Here is a 16,606-nt window from a genome sequence, read left to right on the forward strand (position 1 = left end):
TAAAGTGGGGGTAGGCAAAATGTTTTTGGCATCATTGGGCATGAATTAATATTCTGTTACTGTAATGCCTATTTCTCACGTCAAATGTTGTCAGAAACATCTTGTATTGTACTGTTTAGCTATAAAATGATAAAGTTTGCTCTTTCATCTACAGCTGCTTTAATGTCTCTGTTCCCAAACAACCATCTATCAGCCAGCAGCTAAATAATATTGTTTCACTTTTGTAAGGCACTTTTTAGGCGGACGTTTTGCTGGCGACCGGTAGTCGCTTTCAGTCCAAAATGGCAGTTGCGTAGCTTTGATGCTGATGTGGCAATAGAACGAACGATTGACTTTCACTTCTTAATATACTTTCCTTGGGGGAAGTCTAAGGGCTTTTGAGGTGCATTATGGGAAATGTGGGATCCAGCATTTTTGGAGCTTGACCCATACTAGGTAATAAAAGTCAGGATATATCAGCCTCTGCTGCATAAACTTAAACCATTCTTCTTTCTTTTTCTTTTTAAACAAGAAAACAGAACATACCAGGAGAGCAACATACGTATATGGTTAAATTAAACAACAGCTTTCTTACACATATATACAAAATAAAAACAGACAAACAAAATCATTAAAGAATAAACAATTTTGATATATTTAGTTGAACAAAAGCTACATCTTATTAACAGAGTGCACATTTTCATTCATTTTTCTGTCTCCTTGATCTCTGTTGCTGTTATCCTGTGCACCTTCATAACTCTGTGACTTTTCTTTTCTAATTTTCCATTCATAAATTCTATTCTTAAAAATCTTATTTGAGTTATCATGTCATGTCCAATCATCCTCTACTGTGTATTCAACAAAGGTATTTTTCTTTGTGTGGTATTCTACTGCTCCACATTCCAGTTTCTTCATGTAAATGATAAAAATGTCATATTGTATTACATTATCTTAAACCACAGACACATACACCGTGGTTATCTGTAAGAGCACACTTTCTGTTTGTCTTTGTTCCTCTCGTTCTCACTCTCACACACACACACACTCACGCACACACACACACACACACACACACACACACACACACACACACACACACACACACACACACACACAGTGTCTTGTAGTATGATCTGCTGAGGAGATAGTGCTTATTAGTGTCCTATAAATCTTTTCTACCTCCCAGTGGGGCCCTGAGTCATAATTTACGGCAGCACGTGCTGCTGCTGCTGTTTAGGCTTCAGCCAGAGTTAGTTCCTGAATGCTGATGGACAATTTTTAACTTTATGCCAAAAATGATAAGATCATCATGGGACACTAAAACTATGTGAAATCCGGTCGTGGTCACAGTTATTATACTGAGCATGTTAATGTGGAATACAATCACTGATGTATGATACTAGGGCTGTCAAAGTTAATAACGCGTTAACGCAGATTCATTTTAACACCACTAATTTCTTTAGGTACCAATCATGTCATACTATGTGTTGCAAAGGCTAAATAACTCTCCAAATTTACGCTAAATTTTGGCAAAGAAAAACAGTCATGGCCATTTTCAAAGGAGTTCCCTTGACCTCTGACCTCAAGATATGTGAATGAAAATGGGTTCTATGGGTACCCACGAGTCTCCCCTTCAAAGACATGACCACTTTATGATAATCACATGCAGTTGCAAATCTCCTTTTAAGGTACATTTTGAACTGATAAAAAATGTGCGATTAATTTGCGTTTAATCCTGATTAAATATTTGAATCGATTGACAGCCCTATATTATACCTTTAATCCAGGTTTTCATCACATCAGAGGTGAATAACAGGGTTTTAATAAATGTTGGCCTCATCCATATGACAGACATATCAGTCTAACCGCGGTGCTGTTTCCCAAGGGCAGAAATGCACTGCAACAGCAAAATCACTACAATCAACACATACCACCACCTCCTTGAGAGGATGCAGGGAGGGGAAAGGAGTAAAAGAAAGGAGGGGTAAGTTAGGAAATAGAAGGTGAAAAAGGAGCAGAAGAGGAGGGAGAGGTGATAAATCTTGTCTCTCGTGTTCACAGCAGGCCTGTCAAGGTTGAAACATGACATTTATGTGGCCCGGTATTGGTTATAACTCTAATAATGGCTCTGGAAAACGCAGACTATTCGTAAAATGACGTTTGGAGGGAGCCATCATGGAGCGTGAGTGACAGCAAAGCAGCGCACAATGCCCGGGAGTAAGCTTGTAATCTGGGGTATCGAATTCGACGCGCTGGCAAAACGGCATGCTGGGAGTGAATGGAGTCTTTGTGGAGGCTGCGGCTTACAGGCTCATTTGCATGCAGTGATAAACGTTGTTTACACTGGACATACAGCTCTGTGAAGTGGTAGGTAAACGCAGCAGGAATGATAGATTTACTGCCTCACATGGGAGCCAGACGGTTATGTAGTAAGCACGCACACACAGTCACACAGCTGCACACGTACACACACACAGACCAATTCATGCAACAGGTATGCAAACATAAGCTACACAGAAACACATACGCAAACACACACACACACACTCAGACGGATCATTTCATGCAACAGGGATGTAACGTACACACACATCCATGAAACAGTATCCATCCTCCTGGTGATAAATGCCCACTTCTTTCCACTATGGCTGACGTTCATATTTCCAGCCGATCTGTCAACATCGCGCTCAAACAATGTTTATTTTCTCCATGTAGATTTGATAAACACATAGATATACGCTAGAGCTCTTGTGGGAGAAGTGGGGTGGAGGGCTGACCAGGTCCACTGCCTCAATTCCAGGATGAGGAATCCCCTCTCTAAGCAGACAGGGCAGGCTGTAGGGTGGGGGGGGACCAGGGGACCAGGGGCCACGCGCGGTCTCAGACCCATTTAAGGAGCCGAGGGTGATTTGTCATCCTCTGGAGGCGACGGACAGGAGGGTGGCAGTGTGGCGTTGGAGAGAGGTGGAGGTGGGGGGGTGGCGGACGGGGCCAGCGATTTAAGGCAGTAAATGGGTTTCGGGTCACTGGCATCGCACAGTGGACCAGTCACTCAGCTCCATAACTGGACAAGGTAGAGGGAACGGGATGGAGTCAGTAGTGTGGAGACAGCCTCCACCTCCTTCACCCAGCCACAACACCTCTGCAGAACCTCGGGGTCAGTGGAAATGGCAGATCGCCCCTCTTTTAAATAAAGTTCCTTCAGTTCAAAGCCAGGCTCGGTGTGTTTGTTTTACAGTGCCAGGTAACGTCGTTAGCACCATGGTGGGTGGAGGTAAGGCTGTGCACCAGCCGACGAGTTTTTTAGATGACACTACAGGAGGTGCATTTAGTCCTCTTTAGTCCCGGGATCTACTTTTCAAGGAACTACAAGGTTCCTTCAGCCCACTGTTGTCTGAGTTTCCACCGCGGCCTAAAGACCTGCAAAGATCAGACAAATTAGTCTGCTGACGTATGAAAAAGCAACATGACATGAGACGAGGGCTGCTGGTGGTCACAGCATTAAACACACTCTGCAGTCTGCAGTTGAGTGTTCGCCCGTATCATCTAAAATACACGCTGGAAAAAAAAAAGTTTTGTCTCACTGTGACGACATTTACTGCTGCATATACAGTATTTACTGATGCACAATGGTTGTAATGAATGAAATGCAGCAGACATCTGTCGGAAAAGGTGCTTTTGATGTGATCTGCCTGCCTCTCACGCCGTCATTGCTGCTGTGCTGTGAAATGCACGTGACAACCACCTAATCCCCCCCACCAACACAAGCCGTCCGACCCCCTTGTGTTAAGCGCATCCCCCTGTTGGTGGGAGAAATAATATTGAGTTTCCCCGTTTCCCACAGAGACTCATAGCGGCGGAACGGTGCGGGGGTCAGACATTTTTCTCATGTACTGCCAGCCGGCTACTGCAGTGCAGTGAAGGGCCAATATATCAGCTGAAGGTAAACACACAGACTAGGACTGAGTGAAAAAGAACAACAAATGACAGCAGAACTCACCCTCTGTAAAGGGCGTCTTGGATTGGAGGGTCAAAGTTCAAGTGATGATGCAGGCCGTTGTCTGCTCAATGTGCTCTCTGCAAAGTAGGCGTCTGTATTTGACCAATGATCACTTGTTAGAGAAGAAACTGGCGCCACATTTTCAGACAAGAATGCATTTATGAGAATGCATAATTGTCTTTGAATTGCTTACTACAGAATGGGATAATTCTCTGATACCAGAGGCCTGTACTACGAAGCGATTTCAACATAACCAGGGTATGTAGTAGTTAAAGAGCCTCTGTCCAGATATATCAAAAGACAAGACAGTAATAGAGTAACTAGGAGCATGGAGAATGGCAACTGTAAAATAACAATCAGCTTTCTCCATAAATAAGGGCTGTCAACTCTGAAATACATTACCAACTGAAATCAAATTAATTCCAGATATAAAGTCCTTTACAACAAAGGTTAAAGCAGCAGTGGGTAGAAATGGAGCAAATATGATTACAAAAAATCATGTGCCTCTGTGTCCTACGGTGCTCCTAACAGCATCTGCAAGATTTCACAGACCGGAGGAAAACAACCAATCAGAGCCGAGCTGGAGCCTTGAGAAGCCTCTGAGAAGCTGTCAATCACTCGCAAACTCAGATCAAACGGTCAAACTAGGCAGCGCTGATCAAGTATGAACCAATATTCTGTTACTGTAATGCCTATTTCTCGTGAAAAATGTTATCAGAATCATCTTGTAGTGTTCTGTTTAACTGTCAAATGAGAAAGTTTGTGACCCGGCCGCCATGTTGAGAACAGTTAAGGATATACCAAGCACCGCCCTCCAGCCAGAGCATATTTTTTACATTGGTGTATGTGTATTAGTGTATTGTGGTATGTTTATTTTATTGTATTTCCATATGTGTAGTGTATTGTGGTTTTATGATATAGAAAACGGGATATTTTAATTACACTGTACTTGTAAAAGACCAACTATAGACAAGAGTGTAAAATTAGAAATAGCTACTCTGCAGCATCAGTTTCATGCCCTGTATTAGACATATGTTAAATTGCATCATCCCTACCAAATAAAAATCAAATCAGGTCATTAGGAACAAATTGACTGACAAAGACACGAAAAATTGGAATGATAGAAAAAAGCACCTGTGAGATGACAAAAAAGTATACCTCTGGTATCTGCAGGGACCCCAGAAGGTAGGATGAGGGTTAAACACACATGCAGATACAGACACATGTGCAGATAACTCACACGTGCACAGATACACATGCACGCAAACACACTTGACTTGACTTGATTTAGCCGGGTCTGACAGAGGCCCGATTGGTGTCTCTGTCTCTGGGTGGGCTGATTTAAAGTGTCCCTGAGGTCTCGTTCCAGGTATAGAGAGGCAGACAGGGGCCTGGAATCCCCCCACCCACTCCCCTGCCTCCCTCACACCCACTCCTACTGCGGCTCCCAGCGAGCCTGCCCCACACACACACACACACACACTTGCTCAACCCAGATTCCTCTTCATCCACACAGCATCCATGCTTTCTCACACTGGCCCGGGCCGTCTGGGTCTTATGGGCTGCGTGGATTTCTCACCCCCCCGCCAGCCCCGCCGGTCTCGTCCCCAACGAGCTGCCGCACATTCCAGCAGCACCCGGGCTTATTATTGGAGGAAATTTATAGGGCCATTTATTTAACTGGATCTGAATGACATCGGTTCTGGATGAGTGGAGCTAGGGCAAACTGCCGGGCCATGTGGTCCAGGGAAAACAGAGCAGGGGATAAATCAACCGACTGGGAGGGAGAGAGAGAGAGAGAGAGAGAGAGGTGGTGGGTGGGAAGGAAGGTGGGAGAAAGATAGAGAGACGGGGAAATACAGTCAAAGTGAGAAGGAAAGCCAGAGGCACAAGAGGAAAGAAAGTGAAATAAGAAAGAAAGATGAAAGGTGATCAGTAGTAGGGTTGTACCACTCTGACCTCTGAAACATCATCCGTCACTCTGATGAACATTTAAATCAGTCACACTGTCAATAACACTCTAATACCAAGATATCCGCATCTGCTGCTGTTATAGATTATAATTCTTACAGTCTTAAATGCACATTTTTAGATTATAATTTATGTCTTTAATGCACTTTTTATTGTAATATGTACATATAATCTATCACTGTAAATATAAATCCTACTCACTGTACATAGAGTATATAAACCTCTTCACATGTACATACTATACATAATCATCCAGTCCACGTACGTATATCCATCCAGTATATATTACTTTGCACTATTTGTACTGTTTTTGTTTGTTTATTTGTACAACTTCCAGAACACTTGACTTATATATAGTAATTTTATTTTTTATTATTGTATTCTTATTTTATTGTTGGTCATTGTTGTTCCTAGCTGTAATGTTTATTTCTGATTCTGATTGTGATTCTGGATTGGATTAACCAGTTATAGGGACTGTTTGTAAGTTTTTAAGCGTATAAATGTACCGGGTCGAGACACATGCGCGCTCGCATATGCTCCTCTGCCTGCTTGCCTTCACTCACACCGCAAGTGTTCTCGCTGTCTCGCTCCACCTCTAGACGTGCGTGCGCGCTCACTCCACACTGCAGAAGAGTTAGTTTAGCTCTGAGAATATCTAGTGAATGTACAGTGGACGTTTGTGCAGAAATAAATGCTGCAGCTCCTCCAGACCAACAGAGGTTTCCCGTATCTTGTGAAGTGACGGTGATATTGTGGTTTTAGCTGACGGGTGTCGCCTCGCTGTTTTGAGCGATGCTCGTTCAAGTCTATGTAGAGCAAGCGCGAGCAACAAGACGCTGACTTTCGTTGACTTAACGGCCAGAGGTTACGCTGTTAACAAGCTTTTCTGATTCTTACAAACAGTCCCTTTAAGAGGCCCCACATAAAAATATGCTGTATAGGGCCACAAAAAAAAGTGACACGCATAAACCTGGGTTCACCTGGGTGTCTGAAACATTTATGCCGTGGTAACAGAGACTATTCCTGTTGTCAAATGGTGTACTGTATCAATTTGAAAATAAAAAAGTAGTCTAATATGTGGTCATACACTGTTCTGGTTGCACTCAGAAGCTGGGAGCTTGAAGTGTTAAGTGGCATTACTTGTTGATCTTTCTTTTAACGTGTGCATCTGAAGAATGGCGTTCTGCTACACAAATCTCATATAGACACAAACCCCCTGACTCTCTTTCTGCAACAGTCAGGAATGTCTGAACATAAAGAGAGGAAGCACATTACATAGCCAGGGGGATCTCACAGGCTTGTTAGCATGGACAGTATATGTGCGTGTGTCTCACTTCCTTGTGCTCACAGGTGTCTTTGTGATAATCACAAAGCTGACAGGGATCAGACACAGAAGACAGACACCATGAAAAAAGAGATAATAACTGTTGATGTGAGTCTAGGTCATTTATGGAAAATGGCGTAAAAATAAATAGCTTGAAAAAAATAAACTGGCAGCGAAAACCAAGGTGAAGATGCATCTGCTCGAGTGGGAAATGTTTCAACTTGATTTGCACTAACTCAAAAGAACTTAAAGGGATAGTTTGGGTGTTTGAAGTGGGGTTGTATGAGGTACTTATCCATAGTCAGTGACTGCATTTCCTACAGTAGATGGCGGTCAGCAGTTTGGAGAAACAGACAGGAGTTACCCTATGGGAGCAAAGCGATGTACTGCTGTGGACGGGGGCAGAGGCAAAACATATTTTAGCCACCTAAAAGAACAATATTAGTTTAAGTGTACGCTATATTTAGAATATTTTCTGACAGGGAACTGAACTGAAAGTGAAACTTATCTATGCTGTTTTTGTCAACGCAATCTGCTGGCTTTGAAGAGAGCATTTAATAAGTTTCATTTTCTGTTCAGTTCCCCATCAGAAAGGGCTGTCTGACGGCAAGATAAAGCAGTGAAGATGTGCTGCCAACATCATCTACTGTAGGTAATACACTGACTGTGGATAAGTACCTCATACAACCCCACTTCAAAACACCCAAACTATCCCTTTAATAAATGTACAAAGACAGCAGGAGCAACATTGGGGGGATGTGAAGGAAAACATGAGAAGCAACTAAAGTTCCTGTTAAGTTTTATAATGAGTCGTCATGGAGTGCCACTTCTAAGCTAGCAACAGCAAACATCTGTACAATCATGTTTTTGACTGTTTTCAGGTAAGCAACAGATTGCATAAATGCCACAATGGTGAGTAAAGGTGGAAAAGATTAAAAAAAATAAAGGTGAGTACAATCTGCTTTGCATTTAATCTGAGCACACGTCACCTGGATGACCTCTGCATCTGTATGTTCTTTATCTCTAGCATGTTGTTCTGCACACTGTATCACTTGCATTGGCAGCTGTTTCTTATCAATTGTTCTTTTCTTCTTTTTTTTTTTAAAGAAACCAGAAACATGAAAAGCAGAACTTCTTTTAGAAATCATTGACCAATGATTGTCATTATGGTCAAACTCTAATGATTAGTGTTTTTTTTTCTCTTTTGCAAACATGGCTGATGTATTTCCACTTCGAAGCCAACTCTCTGTCACCTCTGATCACATAATACAAGATGTATCATTGTCAGATCTCTCTGTTTTGTAAAACTTGCATTTGAATCTCACTGTAGCCTCCCAGGATTTACCGTCGCCATTTGTTAGCAGGTAGCACGGATGACCCTCGTTCAAATCACTCGACCGACAACAGAAATAGAAGGGCATCAATGAGAACACCTCTATTGAGTTATTGGTAGGGCTGTCAATCAATTAAAATATTTCATCGCGAGTAATCGCATGATTGTCCATAGTTAATCGCATAGTTGTGTCGCAAATAAACGCACATTTTTTATCTGTTCATAATGTACCTTACAGGGAGATTTGTCAAGTATTTAAAACTCTTATCGACATGGGAGTGGGCACATATGCTTGCTTTATGCAAATATATGTATATATTTATTACTGGAAATCAATTAAGAACACAAAACAATGACAAATATTGTCCAGAAACCCTCACAGGTACTGCATTTAGCATAAAACAATATGCTCAAATCATAACATGGCAAACTGCAGCCCAACAGACAACAACAGCTGTCAGTGTGTCAGTGTGCTGACTTGACTATGACTTGCCCCAAACTGCATGTTATTATCATAAAGTGGGCATGTCTGTAAAGGGGAGACTCGTGGGTACCCATAGAACCCATTTATTATTCATATATCTTGAGGTCAGAGGTCAAGGGACCCCTTTGAAGCTGGTCATGATAGTTTTTTCCTCGCCAAAATTTAGCGTAAGTTTGGAGCGTTATTTAGCCTCCTTCACAACAAGCTGGTGTGACATGGTTGGTACCAATGGATTCCTTTGTGTTTTCTAGTTTCATGATACCAGTATCTTCACTCTAGCTTTAAAAAAAGAGGTGTTCAAGAAATTAGTGGCGTTAAAACGAATTTGCGTAATTATTTTGTTAACTTTGACAGCCCCAGTTATTGGCAATACTGAAACACAAACAATCAAATACAGAGCTGAAAGCAGTTGACCAAGCTAACCTAGAGTAACTGCTGGCCATTCCCATTTTATTGTTTGCTAGCTGTCAATAAACTATTTCAGGAGAAAGAACAGGATTAACTGCGCAGCATGGATAGCAGATTCTCAGAAAAGGATCTGATACGTGTGGACAGAAACATTTTGTGAGTGTGTGCAGTGTACACACATGATTTGATTCGATATGGGTACAAAGGGGGCAAATACAAGCTCAATCATATTATATACAAGTCTCACATTCTCAAATGGGGACGGACGATTAAAGTGCATATCAAACCCATTATAAAAGAGCCAGACAGTGTGCTGGGAGCTTCATCCGTGGATGTATGAGGAGTTTCATCACATGCCAACATGAGATCCGAGCCCTCATTATACGTGAAAACAAACGCGAGCTGGTGCTACCAAGTAATGTACTCCCCTGTTACCCATGTGATATTTTTCCACATTCAAATTGGAATGAATGATATAGAGAAGCCTTCAGAGGTAACCCGAGCCCTGTTTACTCAGCCAGCCCTAATGCAAACAATCCTACACACACACACACACACACACACACACTGACACTAAGTGACTGACACTGCCGGCTGTCACAAGCCACTGGGGGGATGATAAGGGTAGTAGGTGGGAGGGAGGAGATAATCCCTGTCCACAGTAATGACCTGCCTTCAAAGCAAATTCTCCTCCACCCACAGATACACACACACTCATACAGATGCAGAAACCTCATCCTGGATCCATAACACACAGACGCCTCTGTACATCAGTAACTGTCCAAGAGTTGGAAATCAAAAAAATCCGCCTATCATCACTCACAACATCCTGCATGCAGCTGATTGTTTCAATACTACATCGACTGGCCTAAAGGGGGTGCTACGATATTTGTTTAAGTCACACACATTAACTTGAGCCCCGTTTCCACCACAGGAACTTTCCCCCGGAACTAAGAACCTTTTGAGGAACTCATTGAGTCTCGACTGCAGGGTCCAGGGTCTAAATTAAGTTCTGGAGACATTTTACGGAGCCTTTTTACCCCCCCAAAAAGGCCCTGGTCATGGGGGTAGTACTTTCTGAAAGTAGCAGAACTTTCAGGGTGGGGTTTGCAGGGATGACCGTCGCCGATTGGTAAAACACACACACAGCGCTGCTGCTTCAACTGTACCACGTTCTAAAGCACAAATAAATAACCCTCAAACTCTCAACAGATGATTTACTGTGGAGTCTCTTAGTTTCATTTTCCTCCGCTGCATTTCATTCATTACAACCAACGTGCATCAGTAAATATATGCAGCAGTAAATATTGTTTTTCCCCAACCTGTTTTTTAGATTAAACGGGCGTACACACTGAACTGCAGGCTGCAGAGTGTGTTTACTGCTGTGACCACCAGCAGCCCACGTCCCAGGTCATGTTGCTTTTTCATTCGTCAGTGAATTAATTTGCTTAAACGCAGACAACTGCGGGCTGAAGGAACCATTTAGTTCCTTGAAAAGTAGTTCCAGGGACTAAAAGTCCTCTGAACTTTTGGTGGAAACCCAGCTAAATTTAGGATGAGGGTTAAAAATGGAGCTCAGAGCAATCCAGCTAACTCATCAACAAGTCTGCATTTATAATCACCACCATCACAGTTATCTCACAGCCAATCCTCAGAGTCTAAATCCACTGTATATATTCTATGAATAAACATGGAAGCAATACATTAAAATAGTGGAAACCCAGCCTTGTATGCTATTTATTGTGTATTCACAAAATGTGATGGAATGATGCATCTCGTTACTCATTGTCCAAGGGTTGAACTACAAAGTTTGTTTTCTTGTTTTGGGTATGTTGACATTTCAACGGATCTTCAGTCATCATCTGCTTTTCTACACAGACACACACACACACGCGCACACACATCAGAAAGAGGTAGCAGAATACAAAACATGTTTAAATAATAATTATATATATATAATATTTTTCTGCATACAAGCAAATACACACACATCGATAACTCGCAGCTGCATTCACACACACACAACACACATGCACACACACAATGTGGCTAGCTGTACGTGGCAGGGCAGTGTGTTTGGGTCAGTAAGTGGGAAAAGGTGGAGTGTGGCGTTCTCACCATTGAAAGCAGCAGCAGCAGAGATCCCAGCGGACTGACTGCTGTTTACTCTTCTTATTTGGTCAAGCAGACGGCTCTCTTTCGCAGTATTTAAGCTGATTCACACTTCCTGTTTCTGCTCTGCACAACCAGACTACCTGAAAAAACAATGCAAAACAATGTGGAGTTGCTTTTTTGCAACTGATGTAATAACTGTAAAATGTAATTAAAAAAAGATACGATTTGGGCAAGTTGTGACTTTTCTGCCTTTATAATATGTGTTCTGCGATGCCTCCCTGGATACTTCCTTGGTTAACATCCCAACTAAAGTGTGAAATGTTTAGTAAGCATATGACCTTCACTGTGGATACGCTGCTTACCCCACTGATAGCAGTACTTTGGTATAAATGTACTAAATAAAAGGACTTTTTCCTCCCTCTGTGAGATTACATTCACCATGAATACATCTATTTTCGTACTCATAATGTTAGTATATTGTAAGTGAAGAAGTTAGATAAGATTAATGGTAATGATTAATGATTTAATGGGTAAATATGGCTTAGTATAAAAAAGAAAATTGTATACATTAAAGACATTAAATATAACTTTAATTGCTACCCTGTGAAAACCTTGTATCTCCAAAACAACTTTTTTATGTGTTACCTTGTTTTCAGCTTTGATACGATGCATTTTGAAATGATTTATTTAGCTTAGTAAGTACAATATTTTCTATGGCTGTCAAAGTTAACGCGATAATAACGCGATATTAACGCGATAATAACACGTTAGCCCAAATTCGTTTTGACGGCACTAATTTCTTTAACACATTAACGCAATTTTTGAGGATTGTAGCAGGCTCAGTTTTAAAGCTGGAGTGAAAATACTCCATTTGTACCAACCATATCATACTATTACTACAGGAGGGTAAATAAATAACGCCTCAAACTAATGCCAAATTTTGGTGAGGAAAAACTGACATGGGGTCCCTTGACCTCTGACCTCAAGCTATGTGAATGAAAATAGGTTCTATGGGTACCCACGAGTCTCCCCTTTACAGACATGCCCACTTTATGATAATCACATGCAATTTTGGGGCAAGTCATAGGCAAGTCAGCACACTGACACACTGACAGCTGTTGTTGCCTGTTGGGCTGCAGTTTGCCATGTTATGATTTGAGCCTATTGTTTTTATGCTAAATGCAGTACCTGTGAGGGTTTCTGAACAATATTTGTCATTGTTTTGTGTTCTTAATTGATTTCCAGTAATAAATATATACATATATTTGCATAAAGCAAGCATATTTGCCCACTCCCATGTTGATAAGAGTATTAAATGATTGACAAATCTCCCTTTAAGGTACATTTTGAACAGATAAAAAATGCGTGATCAATTTGCGACTACTCACGATTAACTATGGACAATCATGCTATTAATCGCGGTTAAATATTTTAATCGATTGACAGCCCTAATACTTTTTCAACCCATAAAAGACATTTAATGCTGCAGTTTATCTGCAAATTTTTTAAATCACCAAATTTAGAGATTCATGGATTCCACTTGACAGAGAGGATATGTAGCAAAAATATAAAAAAAATATATCAATGAACATACATTTTTGCAGCGAGAGCCCAAGCTGCTGTTCCAGGCCAGGAATTAATAGTTTGAGGCCCTCTGAGGTCCACTCACTTCAACCTCCACAGGCCTGGCCTAGGCCCTTCAGCCAGGTGAGTCCAGCTGAAAGCATTCTTTCATGGGGGGGGGGAGAGTGGAGTGGGGAATGGATGGAAGAAGATGAGTTGGGGTGTGGTGTTAGAGGGAGGACCCACCACCCACGAAGCTGCCACGCTCTCTGCTCTTCTGAAGGCCCCATACCTGCTAATTTGCATCAGTAAACAAGCAGCCGACAACTTCAAAGTGTTGACACCAATGAGGCCTGACACGGGAATGGAGCTGTGTTTAAGCATGTGTGCAGGTAAGTGCATTTATCAACCAGTGTGTGTATATTAGGTCTTATATCACGGGAATACCTTTCTGAGAATTTGAGAATATTTGATCAGTACAACACTGGGTGTCATTGGAAACTCATTCATTTAAATTTATAGTGGGCAGTTATAGACCAACACAGTCTCACGGTAGTTCACGAAATAGTCACAAAATGTAATCGTAATTTGATTTGTGTACATAGACACATATTTCCCCTTTTTGTGATGCTCAGCACAACTTTGAACAACTTATTTTTGTGTGCGTTTTCCTACGAATGTCCAGCAACACGTGACGCACGTGTCGATTTCCACTCCAGTCTATTCAAAATAAAACTACTTAGGTAGCTTTAGGAAGAGATTGACTTGGTTAGGCTTAGGTAACAGAACTACTTAGATATGTTTAGGAAAAGATCACGTCTTGGGTTTAAATAACACCAGAAGTGCTGTAATTTAAGTACGGAAGTTACGTGACAAAAACTACTTAGTTAGGTTTAGGAAAAGATCGTGGTTTAGGTTAAAATAACTCTGGAAGAGCTGTAACTTAAATACAGAAGTTACATGACGAATAAATCAACTTTGACTTGTGGTTTCACACGGGACACAAACACCGGTCTCCTGGGCAAAAGTCCTGTGATTTTTGACGCAATCATCCACCCTGACCTGTGCCCTACGCGGTGTTCGCCGCTCTCTATACTTCCAAGTTCACAATTACGTGGAGTACATACAGACAGACTTTGTGCTGACCATCACGAAAAAAATGTGTGTCTATGTACACAAATCAATACATTAAATATTGTGATTATAACACAAACTGCTGTGTGACTGGGCTGTATAGACTCATATGCTATTTCAGAGGATTTATAACCTTCACAAATGTGATATTTTTTAAATACTTGTAGTATTTTGTACACATTTTGTTATGAAGTAAAATAATGGTATGGACAGCATTCATATCAGCTTTCAAAACACAAATCAATGAAACCCCAGTGTGTGTAGCCGTATGCTAATAAAAATCCATCAATGTGAATGTGTGTATATGTTTCTTTAGATGGGCCACCACCCACGGAGACATGTCAGGTAAATATTTAGAGGGTGGTGGTGGAGGGTGGGGGGGGCGGTGAAGGGTCCAGTGTCCAGTGTCCAGAGAGGACACATGCCATCTGAGGCTATCCATCCACTCCACGCAGGCATCCGATACAGACGGAGACACCTGATCCTGCATTAGGCCGCCTCTGAAGCTACGCAATATCACAGCTCACCCCAAACATCAACTTGAACCAAAGGGCCTCTGGCCAAATAACTCAGTGTGTGTATATGAGCAAGTGTCTTCACTTGTATTCCTGCTTGGGCGTTTACGTCATGTTAGCTAAAAAAAAATCACATAAACTTGAAAGACATAGAGACTGGAAAACAAGACGTTGAGTAATTGTTTTCAGCTGTAGTAATTCATGTGGGGATGTGTAAGTATGCAAGCATGTGTCGTGTGTGTGTGTGTTGGGGGAGTTGTTGTCATTTGTCACATGGAGAGTCACAGGTGACGACAGAGGCTTTTCTAGGTGTGTTTTCAACAACAAGAGCTGCAGGCTGAGGGTTAAACATGGAGGGGGGAAATGCATCTAATATTTGCACCCATAACTCAGACTAAAAGATCACCAGCGATGCCTCCAATTAGGTGGCAGGTATACGTTACAGCAGAGTGATCGCAATGCATTAAAGTCAACACAGGAGTGAAAGTCCTACCTCTCGCTGTGCAGGTCATGTCTCGGTACCCAAATGCCCACCTCTCCCCCGGCCGTGCCAGGTGTTCTTACACCAGCAAACCACACAGGGGAGCTACTGCTTTTTCCAAGGCCTGTAACAGAGACACACACACACACACACAGATTCACACTAACTCATAAAGTCTCTTCAGCCAAACATTCTCTCGAGTCAACCTTCTGCTGCACGGGGTTCAGCACGGATCAGCGGTTGAACTTCAAGCGAGAAAGGCAGTGATTTCTCTTTGCAGACAGTAGACGAATAACCTTCAATAAATAATATGCAAGTGTTGCATCTGGGTTTTTTTATGTTGTTCCCTGATTTTAATAAGCTAATTTGTGACAAAATAGATGATGGTTGTCAAAACATCAACTGATCACTGATAAATAACTCTGGCTGCCATTGAAATGTCAATAACCTATCTCCTATTTCAGTGATTCCCAAAGTGGGGTCCGGGGACCCCCAGGGATCCGTGACGCTCTGTCAGGGGATCCGCGAAAACAATTTGCTATAAATTATAAAACTGTGCTGCACCCTTAAACAGTGTATATCTACAGATGGGGATCTTTTGCATTAATAAAACAAGCATATTGAGTCTATTAATCCTACCCATGTTAGCTTTGGGCCGATAGAAACTCTGAGAAGACTGTGACACACAGCAATAAGTTCATTATTTTGAAGTTGAAGCACTTACTGACAGTCAGCTTTGGACTGGTAAATTTAAATATCTGGCTTTATTAGGACTAAGCCAGTCTTGCTCTACTGTTCATTTTCTGAAAGCTTTTAAGATCAATTACTTGAAATGTGGACTATAAATGCTGACAAGTTGAGTGCAAATGCAATTTGAATAAAATCACCCTCTGATTAAAAGGTACATAAGTGGTATCAACATTCAATAAAATTGCAAATTTCAAATTGAAATGTGCTTCTCACTATGAAACATGTCTGAAGTCTTTAGGTTGAAAAGTTTTAGGTTACAAATAGTTCCAATGGCAAGCTAAGAGACAAAATGGTAGTAAGCATTATGCTTAATCGGTGTACGATTAAGAGGGATCCTTGGAAAATGTTATCCCCTGTAAGAGGTCCCTGGCCCCAAAAACTTTGAGAACCCTTGTCCTATTTAGTATGTAAAAGTGGGGGGCTATATGTGTAGATTTTGCCCCAATCAATTATGTCAATGTTGGTGGTATTTTTACTCATGCACATAGCTATTTTTGTTGCTTTCACAGACAAGGTCAGCAAAAAGATCTCAAGTTTCAACAGGACTAA

General features: G+C 41.6%; 1 long non-coding RNA gene across 2 annotated transcripts in view; it reads right to left on the reverse strand.

Moving 5' to 3' along the window:
* Nucleotides 1–11,225: 11,225 nt before the first annotated feature.
* Nucleotides 11,226–16,606, reverse strand: part of LOC119493469 — a 29,379-nt gene continuing 23,998 nt past the window's right edge. The window contains exons 3-5 of one of the 2 annotated variants that reach the window (XR_005207970.1): nucleotides 13,209–13,342; nucleotides 11,618–11,754; nucleotides 11,226–11,369 (exon numbers count right to left, since the gene is read on the reverse strand). This is a non-coding gene — a long non-coding RNA (uncharacterized LOC119493469). The remainder of the gene's footprint in view (nucleotides 11,370–11,617; nucleotides 11,755–13,208; nucleotides 13,343–16,606) is intronic. The other variant, XR_005207971.1, reaches the window with a different exon arrangement.

Source organism: Sebastes umbrosus, chromosome 8 (assembly GCF_015220745.1).
Source record: "Sebastes umbrosus isolate fSebUmb1 chromosome 8, fSebUmb1.pri, whole genome shotgun sequence".
NCBI lineage: Eukaryota > Metazoa > Chordata > Actinopteri > Perciformes > Sebastidae > Sebastes > Sebastes umbrosus.